The sequence below is a fragment of the Triticum aestivum genome, chromosome 5D (genome assembly GCF_018294505.1).
Source record: "Triticum aestivum cultivar Chinese Spring chromosome 5D, IWGSC CS RefSeq v2.1, whole genome shotgun sequence".
In the NCBI taxonomy this organism is placed as follows: Eukaryota; Viridiplantae; Streptophyta; class Magnoliopsida; order Poales; family Poaceae; genus Triticum; species Triticum aestivum.
The window spans coordinates 322,791,228-322,799,701 of NC_057808.1; positions in this window are offsets into that span (position 1 = coordinate 322,791,228).

Below are 8,474 nucleotides of genomic sequence, written 5' to 3' on the forward strand. Positions count from 1 at the left end.
GACGACGACGGTGACGTGGCGGCCCCGGATTGGCTGCGGGCGCGGTTGCGATTTCGTCCGGCGGCGCTGGACGCGTCCGCCCGCGGAGAGGAGTTTTTTTAGGGTTTCGGGGACTGCGAATGTTATTTCGGAATGCTCACATATTTATAGGTAGAGGGAGCTAGGAGGCTCCAAATGAGGTGCGGTTTTCGCCCACACGATCATGATCGAACGACCTAGAGCATGGAAGAGAGTTTGGTGGGTGTCGTGGAATTTTCACGGCAGATGTCCTCAAGCTAGGACTTAGTCGTGGAGCCATCGCCGCTAGGAAGCTTGAAGGGGTTAAACGGGACAAGGAACACAAGGGTTTATACTGGTTCGGCCCCTTACGGTGAAGGTAAAAGCTACGTCCAGTTGAGGTGGTATTGATAAGGGTTTCGATGACCAGGGAGCTAAACCGCTATGCCTGGCTCTCGATGAGATCTTTCTTGTCCTTAAACCGCTGCCGGGTCGTCCCTTTATATAGGGAGGCTGACACCCAGCAGCTCTCAGAGTCCCGGCCGGCTCATAAGAGTGTCCGGCTCGGACTCTCAACTATTCTTGCCTTATACTACAAGCTCTACCATAATGATGATTGTAACTACGTGCCTTAAGCCATATCCGGGTCTTAAGCCCATCTTTGGCCCACCGTTTTCAAGCTTGGCGCCGGGCTTCTGGCGATGACCATTATGAGTAACCCGGCCCCTCCTGGCGGGTGACTCTAAGGTTTATATCCTCAACATTAGGCCCCAGATTGATTTGAGCCGGCTCATGTCAATCTTCAATTCTTTCGACAGAAATTCTCCGGCTTACACTTGTGTGAAGGCCATAACCCGGCGTGACGTTATCCCCTGGACTCCGGGTAATCCGCCGTGACGTCATCTTCCATTAAGTCCATTTTTACTCCACTATATCCGCAACGGATCTTATCTTTACTGCCATCCCAAAAATCGAGGCGTTTCGTGGGGAGATAACCACGCCGTGGTCTCCTCGTTTCTCGCGCCCACTTATGAGCTCGCCCTTATAAGTAGTCCGACCCTAGGGTCTTTCCATTCTCCCCCTTCTGTCGTCTCCTTCCTCTCGCTGCTCCCGTGCTGCCCGAGCTCCGCCGCCGCCGCCGCCGCAACAGAGCTCTGCATCCTCGTCGTCCTTGGCCGCTGCATCACCCTGAACCGTCCAGAGAACCGCGGCGAACCCCTGCATCTGTAAGTTCCTTCCTCCTCGTAGGATAGATCTACGTTAAGCTCCTGCTGTTCTTCCGTGTTCTTCGCCGTCGCCCACGAGTTCTTGGTAGTTTTCGTTTTTACTGCCTCTTCTTGATCTTAAGATAGCATAGAACCAACGCGGCGGCCGTTTGGCACTCATTTCAAATGCAAGTAGACCTCTTTTGACTGCCTAAAGGCCCCGTTCGAGCCCAAGAACTTCCCTCGCGTCTGTTTTTAGGTCTAGAAACTTTCCTTTTAGTCGACCGTTTTGATCCAAATTATTTACTGCAATGTGTGAAAACTGTTTTCACCACACTTAGTAAAAAATTGCACCCGTTGAGTCATGGCGGTTTACATTTCCGGTTTAAAGAAACCACGCGCCGTAGGATCTTCCGGCTCAAAGGAGGCCATGCGCCATAAAATTTTCCGGCTTATCTGTGACAAGGTCGTAGACAATCGAATTACTTCTTAATACCCCCAGCGGCTTAGATAACCCAATGCAATTAGATATATGTCATTAGGCCCCTCCATAAGCCGCCACTTTAACACTGAACTGTAAATTTCCTCCGGCTTATAATTAAACCGGGCATGTTTCCTTTTATCATAGGCTTCCGACTTTCACCATGCCTCCCAAAGCTCCTAAAGCACCCATCACTTGCAATTGGATGAGGTCCAACGTCACCGACGAGACCTTAATGGATTTCATGAAGTCAGGTTACCTGCCCAAAAAGGACGTCATGTCCTACCGTGCCCCCGACCCATCAGAGGAGAGACCACAGCCGAGGGACGGGGAAGTGGTAGTTTTTGCGGACCATATGAGCCGGGGCTTCGCACCGCCCGGCTCAAAGTTCTTCAGAGATGTGCTGAATTTCTTCGACCTGCGGCCTCAAGACATAGGACCCAACTCGGTGTCAAATATATGCAATTTCCAAGTGTTCTGTGAGGTCTACCTTGGAGAAGAACCCAGCCTGCTGCTCTTCAGAGAGCTCTTCTACCTGAATCGTCAGAACGAGTGCGCCAACGGGCCAAGCTTGGAACTTGGTGGCATCTCCATTCAGCGGCGGAGAGACTGCCTTTTCCCTTACGCCGAGCCACCAAGTCACCCAAAGGACTGGAACCAGACGTGGTTCTATTGCCAAGACACGTCGCCGGCTGATGAGAGCCCGCTGCCCGGCTTTCACCCTTCACGTCTGGAACCAACTCACCCTCTGTCTGACAAGTTAACTCAAGTGGAGCGCCAACCTCTGCTCCCCACCATCAACAAGATCAAGGCTCTTCTGGGCAATGGTCTCAACGGAATTGATCTGGTCCGGGTCTGGATCTCATGGCGGGTGATCCCCTTGAGCCGCCGCACCGGCTTAATGTGTGAATACACAGGCCGGAAAGATGACCCCCTGCGACACAGCCGCAACGATCTTCCTGAAGATGTGGCTGAAGACATGACCAAGGCCCTTTTAAATGAGAGCTTGGCAGACTGCGGGAGGACCGGGTTAGCCCCCTTCTGCAAGACCAACCCAGCCCCAGCGGTTAGCCGCTGAACTGAACATCTTATCTTCTTCTGTAGATAACCTTCATCTGAATCTTTAAGAAATCATCATTGTATTTTTCAGGCTGATGACAAATTTTGGAAGGTCAAATATGACCATGAGGCGGCCAAGAAGGCTAGGAAGGCTAAGAAAGCTGCCAAGAGAGCCGCTCCCCGCAAGAAGGGAAGTAGGCCTACTGCTTCAGAGCTGCTGCAACTAAGCGACAGCTCCGAGTCAGAGGTAACCCCTGAACCTGTAATCTCTTGTTGTATTTATTTTGTATTTCTGTCCACCTTATCAATACTGTTCATCAACAGGATGACACCGGAGCAAGTAACCCGGTGGTTGAAGAGGTAATGATACTTTCCTCCGACTCGGAGCCCTTGCCAAGGCTGAAAGTCCGAAGGGTAACCCGGAAAGTAAGATTTTCACATCCTTTAGCTTATCAAGATCCTCAATTTCTTTTGAAGCAACAGATTCATGAGAGCCGGCGGCACACCCGGACCAACAAGGACGCCGACCTCTCTTCCGGTTTACCTGACGCGTCGAGGAAACGCCAGAACGAGGTGATCTCAAACTTGTACCCTTTTCATCCTTTGGCGGGTGTTATACGTCAACCGCTCAACTCTTCTGACTCAATTTATCAGGAAACTTCCCCCTCTTCTGGCAACTCTATGCAGTCGAACCTGCCGGCTTTCAAGACCGTGCCCGGGTAATGATGATCATCTCATGTTGTACTTGTCTTTACTTACACTTTTGTGCTTAACCTTTTTGTCTTTTCAGTGCCCAGGCAAAACTCACCAAGAAGGCGAAGAAGAACAAGCCGGTCGAAGAGCCGGACTTGCCTGAACCGGAGGTAGCAGCTCAAGAACCGCCAGCTGCCTCCGCTCCCGAAGCCACCGCTCCAACCGACAAGGCAACTGCAGAAGCTTCTGCTAACCCGGAGACCTCCAGCTCGGCTCAGCCGGCCAATGACCCGGACGTGGTAATCACCCGGACGGAGTTTGTTGAGCCGGGGAGACCTACTGCACTGGCCAAGTGCTCTGCCAAGGAGGAGTTGCTACAGCACCGCCGGGTTAATCTAGACCTCACCGACTACGCCAACCTGAACATCGGAGAGATCGTCTCCGGCTATGTCAGCCAAGTGCACAAGAGCCGGGATGTAGAGATCAACATGGTGAACCAGATTCAGCAGAAGTCTGAGGTACTACTCTTCTTTCTCCTTGCTTACTGCATAGTTATCTTGTTATTCTTACCATACTCTAGCCCCCAAGTCTACGACTTATGATAAAATATGTTGTAGACTTAAGTTCCGGCTTACTCGCTTGAACCGGCAATTTGTAAATAGAAACGTTCGATATGCATTAGCCCCCAAGTGCCAAGTGTCTTTGCTTGGAAAGTGCTTGGGACTTTGAAATTGCGTAATAACTATTCATCCTATAACCCGAAAATTATGCAGGCTGCTTGCAAGAAGTTTGAAGCTGACATCTCCGATCTGAATACCTGCCTGAGGACGCAAGAAACTGAGACCCGGAAGGCTAATGCCAAATTTGTGTCCAGTATTGCTGCGCAAGAAAAGCTGAAGACGGACTTTGATGCTGAACGGAAAGCTTGGGCCTTAGAGAAGGCTACTCTGGTGAACCGGGCCGAACAGGCGGAGAGGGCTCTGACAGAGAAGACCGCCGAACTCTCCGGCTTAAAGTGCCAAGTGTCCCAGATGGTTGCCACAATCTTCGGTAAGTCATTCCACCGGCTTTCATCCAGTTCATAATTTTTATGTCTCATAACCCATCATTGCCGGCGGCTTTATCTTACTCTGTTACACAGGTCCCAGAAGCGCCAACCTCAACCAAAGTGTGGTAACCAAGTTGAAGGCCGTGTATACCCTGGTGGAGCAAGTCTACACCGGGTCACAGCGTGCCTTGGCTGTGGTGGCCCTATCCAATGAGGTGCCGACTCACCTGGCGGAAGTTCTTCGCCGGCTTGCCGTTCTTCCCCAACGTGTCCAAGAGCTGCGGCGGGCCTCTGCAAGAGCCGGAGCCATAGCTGCTCTGAGCCGGGCCAAGGCGTTCCTTCCAGAACTAGACCCAGCGGACATTGCTCTGGGCTACCCCAGTTTGAAGGAAGACGGCACCCCCTTCGACCAAAGGGACTTTGCAGCCTGCGTGAAGATCGTACGCCCGGTGGCCACTCTGATTGGCAATGACACGGATCTGACTAAGTACCAGCCGGGTTATGATGCAGAGAATCAGAGGATCCCCACTCCGCGCTATGAAGCCATCAGCTTAGTCCCGCCGGCTCGTAAGCACACCTTTGCCCCGGAGATTGACCCGGCCGGGTTAATTGACGAGGAAGCCCAATTTGAAGCTCTGAGCGGCATTGACTGGAAGTCGTCAACTTTCTAGGTCTTGGGAACAGCCGGAGGAGCGGAGAGGGATGAGCCAGAAAGTTCAGCTCAGCAAGCATCGTAACTCTGCAGGCGGCTTATTAAACAATGCTTCACCCTTTTGGACTCGATGAGTCTTCTAATAGAGTAGGACCAACACTTTAACTTTGCCGTGCCATCGTGCACGCGTTGAATGCTGAATTCCATTTAAGTTATCTCCTTTATACCTCTCCGGGTCATAATTGATCATTCATTTTCCTTAATCTCAAATAGTTGCCTTTAACTATCCTGCATAGAAAGACAAATCACAAGTCTCTAGGCGGCTTACCGCACTGAGAATCGTAGTTTTAGATATATAACCCGGAAGATGAATCAAAAAGACTGGTCCTCAATTATGTCTTTGATATACCCGTAATAACACAATTACCGGCCTGCAAGCACACTGCCGGCTTATATAACCCGGGTAATAAGGTTGGTACCTCAATTCCGGTTTACCAGTATTAAGAACGCCGATTGTATTCGATGAGTACTGTAAATCAAAGTTTAAGCCGGCAAAGTGAGACCCGCCGTGTATACTTGAAATAATCAGAAGAACTTGCTATAAATCAGAAAAACTTAGAGGCTTCTGGTTCGAATACGACCAGAGACCCGTCCCAAAGGGGTTATGCTAAGATTCGAATGCGATCATATAGCCCCCAGTGGGTGTGGCGATGCCAATCAAGAGGGTACCGACAGCTATGTTCTCTTTGGTTCGAATACGACCCATGTTTGAACAGGAAGCCCCCAAATGATCTTAAGAATTGTTTAACGACGCTGATTCGAATGCGATCCACGTCGGTTCCCAAAGGGGTTAAACTATGATTCAAATATGATCAAAGAAAACTCCCCAATGAGCTCGGCACTTTGCCAATCAAATGGGTATCGACATCCATGTTCTCTTTGGTTCGAATACGACCTATGTTTGAACAGGAAGCCCCCAAGTGACTATATTGTGTATGGCTAGATTCAAATACGATCATAAGCCGGACCCTCCTTCAAATTATCATATGATCTTGTAATGAAAATAACACGTTTATCTTTGGAGGAGAAAAAAGGACAGAGGTCCTGCTTTATTGCTTATCATAATATATACATGGCTTAGGGAAATATGTACATTATGAGAGCCAGTGGCTCAAGTGTAATAAGGCCGAAGCTGAGCTATGTTCCACGGCCGACGGGTCTCTTCCTCCGACTTACGTGAATCTTTGTGCTCCCGAATGTCAATGAGGTAATATGACCCGTTGTGCAAATTCTTGCTGACCACAAAGGGCCCTTCCCAAGGCGGGGATAGCTTGTGCGCATTTGTTTGATCTTGGATGAGCCGGAGCACCAGATCGCCTTCCTGGAAGACCCGGGATTTAACCCGGCGACTATGATAACGGCGCAGGTCCTGTTGGTAAATCGCTGAGCGAGCTGCTGCCACATCACGCTGTTCGTCCAACAAGTCAAGAGCATCTTGGCGCGCCTGTTCATTATCCACCTCAACATAAGCCGCCACTCGAGGCGAGTCATGACGGATGTCACTGGGGAGGACTGCTTCCGCTCCATAAACCATGAAGAAAGGTGTGAAACCTGTAGACCTGTTAGGAGTAGTGTTGATGCTCCATAACACGGAGGGTAACTCCTCCACCCAACAACCTGACGTCCGTTGTAAAGGGACCAAAAGCCGGGGTTTGATGCCCTTCAGAATCTCCTGATTAGCCCACTCAGCTTGACCATTGGACTGAGGATGAGCCACTAATGAAACATCAAGTCGGATATGCTCTCGTTGACAAAACTCCTCCATGGCGCCTTTGGATAGATTGGTACCATTGTCAGTTATAATGCTGTGCGGAAAGCCAAAGCGAAAAATCACCTTTTTCATAAATTGAACCGCCGTGGCTGCATCACACTTGCTAACTGGCTCCGCTTCAACCCACTTGGTAAATTTGTCAACTGCCACCAAGAGGTGGGTCTTCTTATCCTTGGACCTTTTAAAAGGCCCAACCATATCAAGCCCCCAGACCGCAAAGGGCCAAGTAATTGGGATCATCCTCAGCTCCTGAGTCGGCACATGAGCCCGTCGCGAGAACCTCTGGCAACCATCACATTTACTGACCAAGTCCTCCGCATCAGCATGAGCCGTCAGCCAATAAAAACCATGACGAAAAGCCTTGGCCACAAGAGACTTTGAGCCAGCGTGATGGCCACAATCCCCTTCATGAATCTCTCGCAAGATCTCTTGACCTTTCGCAGGGGAGACACAACGCTGGAATGCTCCCGTAACACTGCGGCGATGCAACTCACCATTAATGACAACCATTGACTTAGACCGCCGGGTTATTTGTCTGGCCAAAATTTCATCCTCAGGCAAATCTCCCCGGGTCATGTAAGCCAAATAGGGCACTGTCTAGTCCGGTATGATGTGGAGAGAGCCGCCACCAGTCGTGCCTCCGGGTCAGGGACAGCCAAGTCTTCCTCTGTAGGCAACTTAACAGAAGGGTTATACAGGACGTCCAGGAAAGTATTAGGCGGCACCGGTTTTCGCTGAGAGCCCAGCCGGCTTAAAGCATCAGCCGCCTCGTTCTTCCTGCGATCGATGTGCTCTACTTGATAACCCTGAAAGTGCCCAGCAATGGCATCAACTTCGCGGCGATAAGCCGCCATGAGAGGGTCCTTAGAGTCCCACTTTCCGGATACCTGTTGAGCCACCAAGTCTGAGTCGCCGAAGCACCTTACTCGGCTGAAGCTCATCTCCTTAGCCATCCGAAGACCGTGGAGCAAGGCCTCGTATTCAGCTGCATTGTTGGTGCAAGGAAACATCAATCGTAGCACATAATGAAACTTGTCACCTTTAGGCGAAGCCAATACGACTCCAGCCCCCGAGCCCTCCAATTGCCTGGACCCATCGAAGTGAATAGTCCAGTATGTGTTGTCCAGCTTTTGTTCGGGCACTTGTAACTCTGTCCAATCATTGATGAAATCCACCAAGGCCTGAGACTTAACAGCAGTGCGTGGCACGTATTTCAGACCATGAGGTCCGAGCTCTATAGCCCACTTAGCCACTCTCCCTGTGGCCTCTCTGTTTTGAATGATATCCCCAAGGGGGGCAGAACTGACCACAGTGATGGGGTGACCCTGAAAATAATGCTTAAGCTTCCGGCTTGCCATGAACACACCATAAACAAGCTTCTGCCAATGCGGATACCGCTGCTTGGACTCAATGAGTACTTCGCTGACATAATAAACCGGCCGCTGAACCGGATGCTCCTTACCCTCTTCCTTGCACTCCACCACCACGGCCACACTGACGGCTCGTGT